This window comes from Chiloscyllium plagiosum, unplaced genomic scaffold, assembly GCF_037043375.1.
Source record: "Chiloscyllium plagiosum isolate Xiang-an unplaced genomic scaffold, Cpla_swu_hap1 HiC_scaffold_9, whole genome shotgun sequence".
Taxonomy (NCBI): Eukaryota; Metazoa; Chordata; class Chondrichthyes; order Orectolobiformes; family Hemiscylliidae; genus Chiloscyllium; species Chiloscyllium plagiosum.
Window position 1 is genome coordinate 10,040,810 of NW_028270147.1, and position 13,240 is coordinate 10,054,049.

At 43.6% G+C, this 13,240-nt stretch overlaps 1 protein-coding gene across 1 annotated transcript in view; it reads right to left on the reverse strand.

Annotated features, from left to right (window-relative positions):
- Nucleotides 1-13,240, reverse strand: part of adgrl2a (adhesion G protein-coupled receptor L2a) — a 1,095,933-nt gene that overhangs the window by 1,015,644 nt on the left and 67,049 nt on the right. The gene's annotated exons all lie outside the window — the stretch shown is intronic.

A 13,240-nucleotide genomic window follows, 5' to 3' on the forward strand; every position in this document is an offset into this window, starting at 1 on the left:
CTGAAGATTGTTGGGCCCGGAACACTAGCATGAGGAACTCCTGCAGAGATGTCCTGGAGCTGATATAATTTACCTCCACAATCACAACCATCTTTCTTTGAGCGAGTGGAGAGGTATCTGCTGTTTAATCTGTCGTGTTCAGTCAAACGTGGTCTTGATGCTAAGGAGTGTCACTCACACCTCACCTCTGGAATTCAGCTCTTTTGTGTATATTTGGACCAGTTTGTAATGAGGTCAGGAGTTAAGTGGCCTTTAAGGAACCCAAGTCTCATGTCAGTGAGCAGGTTATTGCTGACCAAGTGCTGCTTGATCGCACTGTTGATGAAACCTTCTTTTACTTTGCTGATAAGTTAACTGATAGGTAATGTGGGAATTGGCTTGGTTGGATTTGTCCTTTGCGTTTGTATACAGGTCATACCTGGGCAATTTTCTATTGTTTACTAGATGTTAGTTGTACTAGAACAGCTTGATTAAGGGTATGATAAATTATGGAAAATGCCTTCAGTACCACAGCTGGATCTTTGTTAGGATCTTTAGCTTTCACAATATCCAATGGTTTCAGCCATTTCTTGAAGCTTGTGGGCTGAAATGAATTGATTGGAAAATCACCTTTGCTCTCTGGGAGCCACTCTGAGGGTCTTTGTGTATCGATCAATGTGTTGACACGTTCCCTTCCTTGGAGTTGAAGTAGCCAGAGGGAACTGATAGAGCAAGATGGATCTTAGAGGAATTTGAATGCAAGAAGTGCATTCATGGGCGGCACGGTGGCACAGTGGTTAGCACTGCTGCCTCACAGCGCCAGAGACCCGGGTTCAATTCCCGACTCAGGCGACTGACTGTGTGGAGTTTGCACGTTCTCCCCGTGTCTGCGTGGGTTTCCTCCGGGTGCTCCGGTTTCCTCCCACAATCCAAAAATGTGCGGGTCAGGTGAATTGGCCATGCTAAATTGCCCGTAGTGTTAGGTTAAAGGGGTAAATGTAGGGGTATGGGTGGGTTGCGCTTCGGCGGGTCGGTGTGGACTTGTTGGGCCGAAGGGCCTGTTTCCACACTGTAAGTAATCTAATCTAATCTAATCTAAAGTGTCTGGACTGGTTTAGCAATCTAGTCAGCCAGCACAAAGATTCATGGTTGGCATTTGACATGAATTAACTTGAATTCAGCAGATGAGTGCAAATTCCTACAAGGTGCAAAACGGGAGGGAGGCGATAAACCATTGAAATAGTCATCATGAGGTAAGAAAGGTAAAGAAAGTGACCTTAGCAGCAGCTGAGCTGAGCTGGCCATTAATGGGTTAGAATTGGGTAGCATTGTAGAGTTAGAAGTTGGCGGTTTTGACAGCAGGGATGTAGCATTGGAAATGGTGTGGAGATGCCGATGTTGGACTGGGGTGGACAAAGTCAGAAGTCACACGACACCAGATTATAGACCAACAGAATCATATGAAATCACAAGCTTTCAAAGTGCTGCTCCTTTGTCAGGTAAACTTCATCTGACAAAGGAGCAGTGCTTTGAAAGCTTGTGATTTCAAATAACTCTGTTGGACTATAATCTGGTGTTGCACAACTTCTGACAAGGCTACAAATGGCCTGGTTCAGTGCAGGACAGCGACCAGACAGACAGACTGATTGAGTGAGTGACTTGGGAACAGAATTAATGGCGTGGACTGATCAATCATTTGCACTTGCATGCTACAGCTTACATCAACAGAAACCTCTAAAGTGATGTTAAATCAAAACTAGTGCCAAAACAATAACCAATATCAAAAATTGCCAAAATTCATAAAGCACTCTGATGTAGTGTCTGATGACTGCCAACATCATAAACTAATAAAGAGTGAACCTACACGACATTTCATATGTCTTATTCAATACTCTGCCACTTTCCCACTGTTATTCGGTTGTGAAATGCAACGATCTGTCCTTCAGATGAGACGTTAAATGCTACCTCATTTTTCTTGTCTAGAAGTTCAGGCAGATGTCATACTTCTCAGAGCCTTATTTACAGAAGAGTTCTGCTAGTGATCTGGCCAGTGTTGTACTTTCAAACCACCAAAAGCAGAGGTCGTTTTCTACATGTGACGTTGATGTTTCATTAATCCTCATAATCATTATACAGTGTAAAACAACTCCGAAAGATTTGAGAGTGTGACATCTACCTTACTGATGCAAGAGCAAGATCTCCTTCCTTACCATATGTTTCTGCAATGCAGGCAAATCAAGCACTCTTATCCCAATAAGTTGATCTCATTCAATAAAGAGAGAGAGAGAGAGAGATTAAATATGGATTGGGAATCAGTTTGCTGAGTAACTCTGTTCAGCTCACAAGCTTGGCTCTAAGCATTTAGTTCCTTGCCATTACAATTTTCAACCCTCACCTCTTTGCCCTTGGCTTCCCACCCAGCTGTGATGAAGATCAATGAACAACATTGAGTTGTTAGACACTTTACAACTTTGGAGACTCAACATTGAGTTCAGCAATTTCAGTCCAGCAAAGTAAGGCATGGTGGCTCAGTGGTTCATACTGCTGCCTCTTGGTGCCAGGGATCTGGGTTCAATTCCACCTTTTGGGCGATTGTCTGTGTGGAGTTTGCACATTTTCCCTGTATCTGTGTGGGTATCCTGTGGGTGTTCTGGTTTCCTCCCACAGTCCAAAGATATGCAGATTAGGTGAGTTGGCCTTGGTAAGTTGCCCATAGTGTTCAGGGAAGTGTATTAGCCATTGAAAATGCAGGGATAGCATGAGCGGTGGGATGCTCTTCAAAGGGTCACTATGTTCTCGATGGGCTGAATAGCCTGCTTCCACACTGTAGGGGTTCTATGATTCTATGAGCATGACAACCACTCCTTTCTTCAGCGAGTAAGCTTTGGCAATAGCTTGGCTATAGCCACTCACATCTCCTCTGGACCCATTTGAGCATCTTTACTGGCTCCACTGCCACCCGTGTTACCCGCAGCTTGAAAATAATATAATCATTCCTGCCTTTTATCCCATGCATAGAAAACCAATTCAGCAAGTAATCTTCAGTGATACCCTGGAAAGAGCTTCCAAACCAAAGAGAAGCTCTATTAATTGTCATCTGGCAGTTCAGAACTTGACTATTGCTGAAAAAGATTCATTAAGTCTTTCCATCTTGCAGTTGAGGGCAATTTGCAAGAAATAATAAGAAATGACAAAATGACACAATAGAGCTATGCCGTACGTACCAGTGTGATATGAAATATGTGGGCTATATGGTGGATCACAACAAACAACATATCTATTAGGCTGTTGCAACAAGCAAAGGACTAATCCAATCAGCCCACACTTGCAAAACACAACATGATGTCCAACGAGAGATATGATTCCACGACTGGACAATAATTGCTACATAATCCTGAATGCGTGGTAAATTCCAATTTAGGATGGTCAGTTTGTCTTGCAGTATGGTGCACTTGCATGGACTGGATGCTACATACATTAATACAGGGCTCTATTCTCTGCAGATACAAAGAACATGTCCACACATTGCACCTACTTCAATGCAACAAAATAAGTAACAGCTGTTGTTCGATCCATATTTTGGGACAATACATTGACCAAATATTCAACCTACATTACTTAAAATTTAGACAATGCTAAATTAACTAGCAATCATCATTAACTAGTGCATTTTTCTTGCTATTGCTTCTGCCTTTATGAAAAAAAATTCATTCACAGAAAGCAGGTATCACTGGCCAGGCTAGCATTCATTGTTAAGAGTCATAGAGTCATAGAGATGTACAGCATGGAAATAGACCCTTCAGTCCAACTCGTCCATGCCCACCAGATATCCCAACCCATTCTAGTCCCACTGCCAGAACCCAGCCCATATCCCTCCAAACCCTTCCTATTCATATATACATCCAGATCCCTTTTAAATGTTGCAATTGTACCAGCCTCCACCACTTCCCCCGGCAGCTCATTCCATACACGTACCACCCTCTGCATGAAAAGGTTGCCCCTTAGGTCTCTTATATATCTTTCCCCTCTCACCCTAAACCTATGCCCTCTAGTTCTGGACTCCCCCATCTCAGGGAAGAGACTTTGTCTATTTATCCCATCCATTCCCCTCATGATTTTGTAAGCCTCTATAAGGTCAACTCTCAGCAGAGGGCTTGGCTAAATAAAGAATCCAGAGTGGAGTGCTGGAAAAGCACAGCAGGCTAGGCAGCACCTGAGAAGCAGGAGAACCGATGCCCTGGGCAAGAGCTGTGGGTCTGGAGTCACATGTAGGCCAGTTCAGGTAAGGATGGCAGTTTCCTTCCCTAAAGGACATCAGTGAACCAGATGGATTTTTCCAATTGATTTATTGCCATCATTAGATTCTTAATTCCAGATTTTCATTGAATTTAGATTCCATCATCTACCGTGATAGGATTCAATGTCCCCAGAGCATTACACCATCAATTTAGAATGGCCAATTCACCTAACCAGCACATCTTTGGACTGTGGGAGGAAACCCACACAGACACGGGGAGAATGTGCAAACTCCACACAGACAGTTGCCTGAGGTGGGAATTGAACCCAGGTCTCTAGCGCTGTGAGGCAGCAGTGCTAACCACTGTGCCACCATGCCGACTTTTCAGCTGGCATTACACCATCAGTCCAGCGATAGTATCACGAGGTCATCACCTTCCTTTACCAGAGTCAACTTGCCAACCAATACTACAAAGGTTGGTTTTCTGCTGAAATTGGTATTTCTTGTGAATTGACCTGATGAGTGCAAGATGAAAAAGCTTCAACGAAATGTCTCTTTTTGCAGAAGCTCAGTTTTTAGGCTGACCAAATGTATTGCACAGAAAAGGCAGTGTGGATGGAGGAGCCAACAATATATGAACACGAATTGAATGATAAGAGATGGGGACAGTTGGTAAAGAACTTTCTTGGCTTATACAAAGTAAGACAGCAGATGTTTGACACAATTCCAATTGGATGTTATTCTGATCTTTATTGCTCCTCACTGTAAAGTTGGCAACACTATCGTAACGGGAAATCTCGCATGTTTTGCCAATATTCCATTCTTTGCAAATACATACACACTCTCATTTAGTTACATTTCCCTGTGCCATGTTAGCAGTCACAATGCTGGCTGTGCTGGGTAGTGAATAGGTCATGTATCAAGGCTGGCGATAAAACTTGCAGAAACATTGCAGAGGTCCCAGGTGGAGAATTATGATCAAATTTCAGCTCGCCACTTCAGCAAGGTCTCAGAGCAGAAGAAAAGGAGATTGGTTGTTGCTACAAGTTTACAGTCCATTGTTGAGGATGTGATTTCGGAGTACTTGGAAGTGCATGGTAAGATAGGATTGAGTCAGCATGGCTTCATCAAGGAGGGTCAGGCCTGACAATTCTGTTAGAAACCTTTGTGGAGGTAATGAGTAAGTTGAACAAAGGAGAGCAAGTGGACGTGATCTGTTTGGATTCCAGAAGGTCTTTGGTAATATGCCGCATATGAGGCTGCTAAATAAGGTAAGAGTCCATGGTGTAAGGGACAAAGCATTATTTGACTGGCAGAAGGCAACGAATGGTCATGAAAGGATCTTTTATATAGAATATAGAACAGTACAGCACAGTACAGGCCCTTCAGCCCTCCATGCTGTGCCAACCTTTTATCCTACTGTAAAATCAAGCTAACTGACATACCCAACATTTTACTATCCTCCATGTACCGATCCAAAAGTCGCTTAAATATCCCTAATGTCTCTGACTCTACTCTCACCGCTGACAGTGCATTCCGCGCATCCACCACTCTCTGCGTAAAGAACCAACGTCTGATATCTCCCTAAACCTTCCTCCCAACACCTTATATTTATGCCCCCTCATAGAGTCATTGAGTCATAGAGATGTACAGCACGGAAACAGACCCTTCGGTCCAATGCGTCCATGCCGACCAGATATCCCAACCCAATCTAGTCCCACCTGCCAGCACCCAGCCCATATCCCTCAAAACCCTTCCTATACATATACCCATCCAAATGCCTCTTAAATGTTGCAATTGTACCAGCCTCCACCACATCCTCTGGCAGCTCATTCCATACATGTACCACCCTCTGCGTGAAAACGTTGCCCCTTAGGTCTCTTTTATATCTTTCCCCTCTCACCCTAAACCTATGCCCTCTAGTTCTGGACTCCCCAACGCCAGGGAAAAGACTTTGTCTATTTATCCTATCCATGCCCCTCATAATTTTGTAAACCTCTATAAGGTCACCCCTCAGCCTCCGACGCTCCAGGGAAAACAGCCCCCGCCTGTTCAGCCTCTCCCTGTAGCTCAGATCCTCCAAACCTGTCATCATCCTTGTAAATCTTTTTTGAACGCTTTCAAGTTTCACAACATCTTTCCGATAGGAACGAGACCAAAACTCCATGCAATATTCCAACAGTGGCCTAACCAATGTCCTGTACAGCCGCAACATGACCTCCCAACTCCTGTACTCAATACTCTGACCAATAAAGGAAAGCATACCAAATGCCTTCTTCATTATCCTATCTACCTGCCACTCCACTTTCAAGGAGCTATGAACCTGCACTCCAAGGTCTCTTTGTTCAGCAACACTCCCTCGGACCTTACCATTAAGTGTCTAAGTCCTGCTAAGATTTGCTTTCCCAAAATGCAGCACCTCGCATTTATCTGAATTAAACTCCATCTGCCACTTCTCAGCCCATTGGCCCATCTGGTCCAGATCCTGTTGTAATCTGAGGTAACCCTTTTCGCTGTCCACTACACACACAATTTTGGTGACATCTGCAAACTTACTAACTGTACCTCTTATGCTCGCATCCAAATCATTTATGTAAATGACAAAAAGCAGAGGGCCCAGCACCGATCCTTGTGGCACTCCACTGGTCACAGGCCTCCAGTCTGAAAAACAACCCTCCACCACCACCATCTTCTACCTTTGAGCCAGTTCTATATCCAAAAGACTAGTTCTCCCTGTATTCCATGAGATCTAACCTTGCTAATCAGTCTCCTATGGGGAACATTGTTGAACGCCTTACTGAAGTCCATATAGATCACATCTACTGCTCTGCCCTCATCAATCTTCTTTGTTATTTTTTTCAAAAAACTCAATCAAGTTTGTGAGACATGATTTCCCATGCACAAAGCCATGTTGACTATCCCAAATCAGTCTTTGCCTTTCCAAATACATGTACATCCTGTCCCTCAGGATTCTCTCCAACAACTTGCCCACCACCGAGGTCAGGCTCACCGGTCTACAGTTCCCTGGCTTGTCTTTACCGTGCTTAAACAGTGGCACCACGTTTGCCAACCTCCAGTCTTCCGGCACCTCACCTATGACTATCGATGATTCAAATATCTCAGCAAGAGGCCCAGCAATCACTTCTCTAGCTTCCCACAGAGTTCTCGGGTACACCTGATCATGTCCTGGGGATTTATCCACCTTGAACTGTTTCAAGACATCCAGCACTTCCTCCTCTGTAATCTGGACATTTTGCAAGATGTCACCATCTATTTCCCTACAGTCTATATCTTCCATATCCTTTTCCCCAGTAAATACTGATGCAAAATATTCATTTAGTATCTCCCCCATTTTCTGTGACTCCACACAAAGGCCGCCTTGCTGATCTTTGAGGGGCCCTATTCTCTCCCTAGTTACCCTTTTGTCTTTAATATAAAAACCTTTTGGATCCTTCTTAATTCTATTTGCCAAAGCTATCTCATGTCATCTTTTAGCCCTCCTGATTTCACTCTTAAGTATACTCCTACTTTCTTTATAATCTTCTAAGGATTCACTCGATCTATCCTGTCTATACCTGACATATGCTTCCTTCTTTTTCTTAACCAAACCCTCAATTTCTTTAGTCATCCAGCATTCCCTGTACCTACCAGCCTTCCCTTTCACCCTGACAGGAATATACTTTCTTTGGATTCTCATTATCTCATTTCTGAAGGCTTCCCATTTTCCAGCCATCCCTTTACCTGTGAACATCTGCCTCCAATCAGTTTTCAAAAGTTCTTGCCTAATACTGTCAAAATTGGTCTTTCTCCAATTTGATAGCCATTTCCGCCCTGGGAAAAAAGTCTCTGGCTATCCACTCTGTCTATGTCTCTCATCATCTTGTACACCTCTATCAACTCACCTCTCATCCTTCTTTGCTCCAATGAGAAAAGCCCTAACACCCTCTACCTTTCTTCACAAGACATGGCCTCCAGTCCAGGCAACATCCTGGTAAATCTCCTCTGCACCCTCTCGAAAACTTTCACATCCTTCCTATAATCAGGCAACCAGAACTGAACACAACATTCCAAGTGTGGTCTAACCAGGGCTTTATAGAGTTAAAGCATAACCTCACGGCACTTAAACTCACTCCCCCTACTAATGAAAGCCAACATACCACACGCCTTCTTCACAACCCTATCAACTTGGGTGGCAAATTTGAGGGATCTATGGATGTGGACCCCAAGATCCCTCTATTCCTCCACATTGCCAAGAATCCTGCCTTTAACCCTGTATTCTGTATTCAAATTTGACCTTGCAACATGAATCACTTCACACTTTTCCAGGTTGAACTGCATCTGCCACTTATCAGCCTAGTTCTGCATCCTGTCAATGTCCCGTTGCAACCTACAACAGCCCTCCACACTATCCACAACTCCACCAACCTTTGCGTCATCGGCAAACTTAGTAACCCTCCTTCCACTTCCTCATCCAAGTCATTCCTCATCCAAGTCACAAACAGCAGAGGTCCCAGAACAGATTCCTGTGGAACACCACTGGTCACCAAACCCCAGGCTGAATACTTTCTTCTGTCTTCACTGGGCCAGCCAATTCTGTATCCAGACAGCCAAATTTCCCTGTATCCCATGCCCCCTTACTTTCTGAATGAGCCTACCACAGGGAAACTTATCAAATGCCTCACTAAGATCCAGTATTTCAACATCCACTGCTTTACCTTCAACAATGTGTTTTGTCACATCCTTAAAGAATTCAATACGGCTTATGAAGTATGACCAGCCCCCCACAAAGCCATTGCTGACTATCTCTAATCAAGCTATGCTTTTCCAAATAATCATAAATCCTGTCTCTCAGAATCCTCTCCAATAATTTGCCCACTACTGATGTAAGATTGATTAGTCTGTAATTCCCAGGATTATCCTTATTCCCTTTCTTGGAAAAGGGAATAACATTTGCAACCCTGGAATCATTTGGCACTATTCCAATGGGCAGTGAGGATGTAAAGATCATCACCAAAGGCGCAGCAATCACTTCGTTCTCTTTCATAGTAACCTTGGGTACATCCTTCCTGAAGAAGGGCCTGTGCCCGAAACATCGAATCTCCTGTTCCCTGGATGCTGCCTGACCTGCTGTGCTGTTCCAGCAATAAAGTTTCAACTACATCCTATCTGGCCCTGGAGACTTATCCATGCTCATATTTTTCACATTTTTCCTTCTTAACATTGACCTGTTAAAGCATATCAGCCTGTTTCACGCTGTCTACCAAAGTTATACACTTTGGTAGGAAGGATAGAGGTGTAGACTATTTCCGAAATGCGGAAAGGCTTTTGAAATCTGAAGCACGAAAAGACTTGGGATACCTAATTCAGGATTCTCTTAAGGTTAACATGCAGGTTCAGTTGGCAGTTAGGAGAGCAATTACAATGTTAGCATCCTTATTGTGGTTCTGTTCGCCGAGCTGGAAATTTTTGTTGCAAATGTTTCGTCCCCTATCTAGGTGACATCCTCAGTGCTTGGGAGCCTCCTGTGAAGCGCTTCTGTGGTGTTTCCTCCGGCATTTATAGTGGCCTGTCCCTGCCGCTTCCAGTTGTCAGTTTCAGCTGTCCACTGTAGTGGCCGGTATATTGGGTCCAGGTCGATGTGTTTGTTGATGGAGTTTGTGGATGAGTGCCATGCTTCTAGGAATTCCCTGGCTGTTCTTTGTTTGGCTTGCCCTATAATGGTAGTGTTGTCCCAGTCGAATTCATGTTGCTTGTCGTCTACTAAGGATAGCTGGTCGTGGCGTTTCGTGGCTAGTTGGTGTTCATGGATGCGAATCGTTAGCTGTCTTCCTGTTTGTCCTATATAGTGTTTTGTGCAGTCCTTGCATGGGATTTTGTACACTACATTAGTTTTGCTCATGCTGGGTATCGGGTCCTTGGTTCTGGTGAGTTGTTGTCTGAGGGTGGCTGTTGGGTTTGTGTGCTGTTACAAGTCCTAGTGGTCGCAGTAGTCTGGCTGTCAGTTCTGAAATGCTCCTGATGTATGGTAGTGTGGCTAGTCCTTTGGGTTGCAGCATGTCTTCACCCAAACTTTGAATGTTAGCATCCATTTAGAGAGAGCTAGAATAGAAGAGTGGGATGCTCTACTGAGGCTGTATAGAGGTCTGGTCAGACAGCATTTGGAATATTGTGAGCAGTATTGGGCCCCATATCTAAGGCAAGATATATTGGCTTTCAAGGGGATCTAGAAGAAGGTTACAAGAATAATCCTGGAGCTGAAGGGCTTGTCATTACAGGAGTGGTTGAGGACTCTGGGTCTGTACTTGATCCAGATCAGAAAGATGAGGGAAAATTTGATTGTAACCTAAGGTATTCTGAGACACTTGGATAGAGGGGATGTGAAGAAGGTGTTTCCACTAGTCAGTGAAACTAGGACTGTGGACACAGTCTCAGAGTGAAGGATGACCTTTTAGAACTGAGATGAGGAGAAATTTCTTCAGGCAAAGCAGGGTGTTTTTATGGAACTCATCGCCGCAGAAGGCAATGAAGGGAAAGTTATTATATGTGTTTCAGACAGAGACAGTTAGGTTCTTGATTAGTAAGGGGTTCAAAGATTAGGAAGAGAAGGCAGGAGAATGGACTTGAGAAACCTATCAGTTATGATTGAATGGATCAGACTCAATGGGCCAAATGGCCTAATCTACTCTTTTGTCTTATAGTCTTATCGTCTATTTTGTCAGAATGACCACTAGAATGAAACATAGAAACATAAACAATAGGAGCATGAGTAAGCTATTTTTAACCCTTCGAACCAGCTCTGCTATTCAACATGATCATGGCTGATCATCCAATGCAGTTCTTTATACCCATTTATTCACATACCCTTTCATTCCTTTAGATCTAAAAACTATATCTCACTCCTTCTTAAAAACATTCAACATTTTGGCTGCAACTGTTTTCTGTGGCAGAGAATTCCAGACAACCCACTCTCTGAATGAAGAAATTTCTCCTCATCTCTGTCCTAAAAAGCCTATTCTACATCCTTAGACTGTAATCCCAGTCCTGAACTCCCTGCTCAGTAGGAACATCGTCCCAACATGTATCCTGTCTCGTTCAGTTAGGGGTACAGGAAATTCCCCCCTCAATCTTCTCAACTCCATAGCTGTAGTCCTAACCGATCCAATCTGTCTTCACACGTCAGAACCTTAAAGACCAGAGAGAAATTTTGTTGTTCTACTCATAGCAAAGATGGCGAATGGAAAGTTTAAATGTTCTAAATCAGAATGAATGAGGGGAAAATGTTGAATCTCTTCCTACCTTTTTCATTCCCAGTGACAAAATAGACCAAGGGACAGAAAATGGACAAAAGAGGCAGAGATATCAAAAATTAAAAACTACACAGACTGAATTGTTGTGATTTGGAATGCTGTATCTGTACAGTTAAAAATCACACAACAGCAGGTTATAGTCCAACAGGTTTATTTGGAAGCACTAGCTTTTGTAGCGCTGCTCCTTCATCAGGTAACTAGTTAAAAATTACCTAATAGAGTTACCTAATGAAGGAACAATGCTTTGAAAGCTAGTGCTTCCAAATAAACCTGTTGGACTATAACCTGTGTTGTGTGATTTTTGACTTTGTCCACCCCAGTCCAACCTCGGCATCTCCACATCTTATCTGCAAAGGGCAGTGGAAATAAATTCAACAACAAAAGTCATCAAAAGGGACTTCAAAAAAAGCATTTGTTGGGCTAAGGGGAAAAAGCAGGGAGAGTGGAATTAATAGCATAGCTCTTCCAAAGAACCAGTATCATGTTCTGACCTTTTAGCTGCCTGCCATTTTAACTCACCACCCTGTTTCCTGGCCAATATCTCCGTCTCAGGCTTGCTCCAGTGCTCCAGTGAAGCTCAGCCCAAACTGGAAGAACAACACCTTGCTTCCCACTTGGGGACCCTGCAATCTTCTGGACTCAATATTGAATTCAATAACTTAAGGGTTTGGGCTCTCCTGTGTCCTTACCCCAACTCCCACACACTGGGCTGGATTATCATATAGTCTGTAATGACACACAACCCGTTTGTTTTAATGTTCATTCACAGGATGAGGACCAGCATTCACTGACTAGGCCAGCATTTATTGCCCATCCCTAATTGCCCAGAGGGCAGTTAAGAGTCAAGCACATTGTTCTGGGTCTGGAATCAAATGTTGGTCAGAGCAGCTAAGGATAGCAGTTTCCTTCCCTAAAGAGCATGAGTGAATCAGGTGGGTTTTTCTAACAACCGACAATGGATTCATGGTCATGACTAAATTCTTAATTCCAGATAATTTATTGAATTCAAATTCCACCATCTGCCTTGATGGTATTCGAACCCAGGTCCCCAGACCATTCCCTGGGTCTCTGGATTAACAGTCTAGTGATAATACCATGAGGCCATCACTTCCCCTATTTTTAATTGTCCTCACCAAAAGCCATTCATCCTCCCAGACAGATCATTGTCCACTCTATTGTCTGTCCAATTGTTCTCTCTCTTTGGGCTCTATCCCCACCTATCAATTACTCCTTCCTCCCTCCCCCACCATCTTCTGTACAAACTGACATTGCCCGAGCTACCGCCAGTTCTGAGGAAGTGCCACTCACCCGGAAACGTTAACTCTGATTTCTCTCCACAGATGCTGCCAGACCTGCTGAGCTTTTCCAGCAACTTCTGTTTTTGTTTCTGATTTACAGCAGCGCTGTTCATTTGGTTTATATTTGGACAGGATTTAATGGTAACAGCCTTATCTCTCGTGTCAGACAGCCATGTGCTCGAGCACTTACACTGGATAGACGAGCATATTAATAGTATTTAACACTTGTTTTCATTCGAGTGTCAGAGGCTGAGGAGCAACTTAATTGCAGTATATAAAATTATGAGGGGCATGGATAGGGTGGATAGCCAGTGTCTCTTTCCCAGGAGTGGAAATGTCAAATACTAGAAGGCATAGGTTTAAAGGGAGAGAGGAAAAGTTTAAGTGAGATGTGCAAGGTAAGTTTTTTACACAAAGGG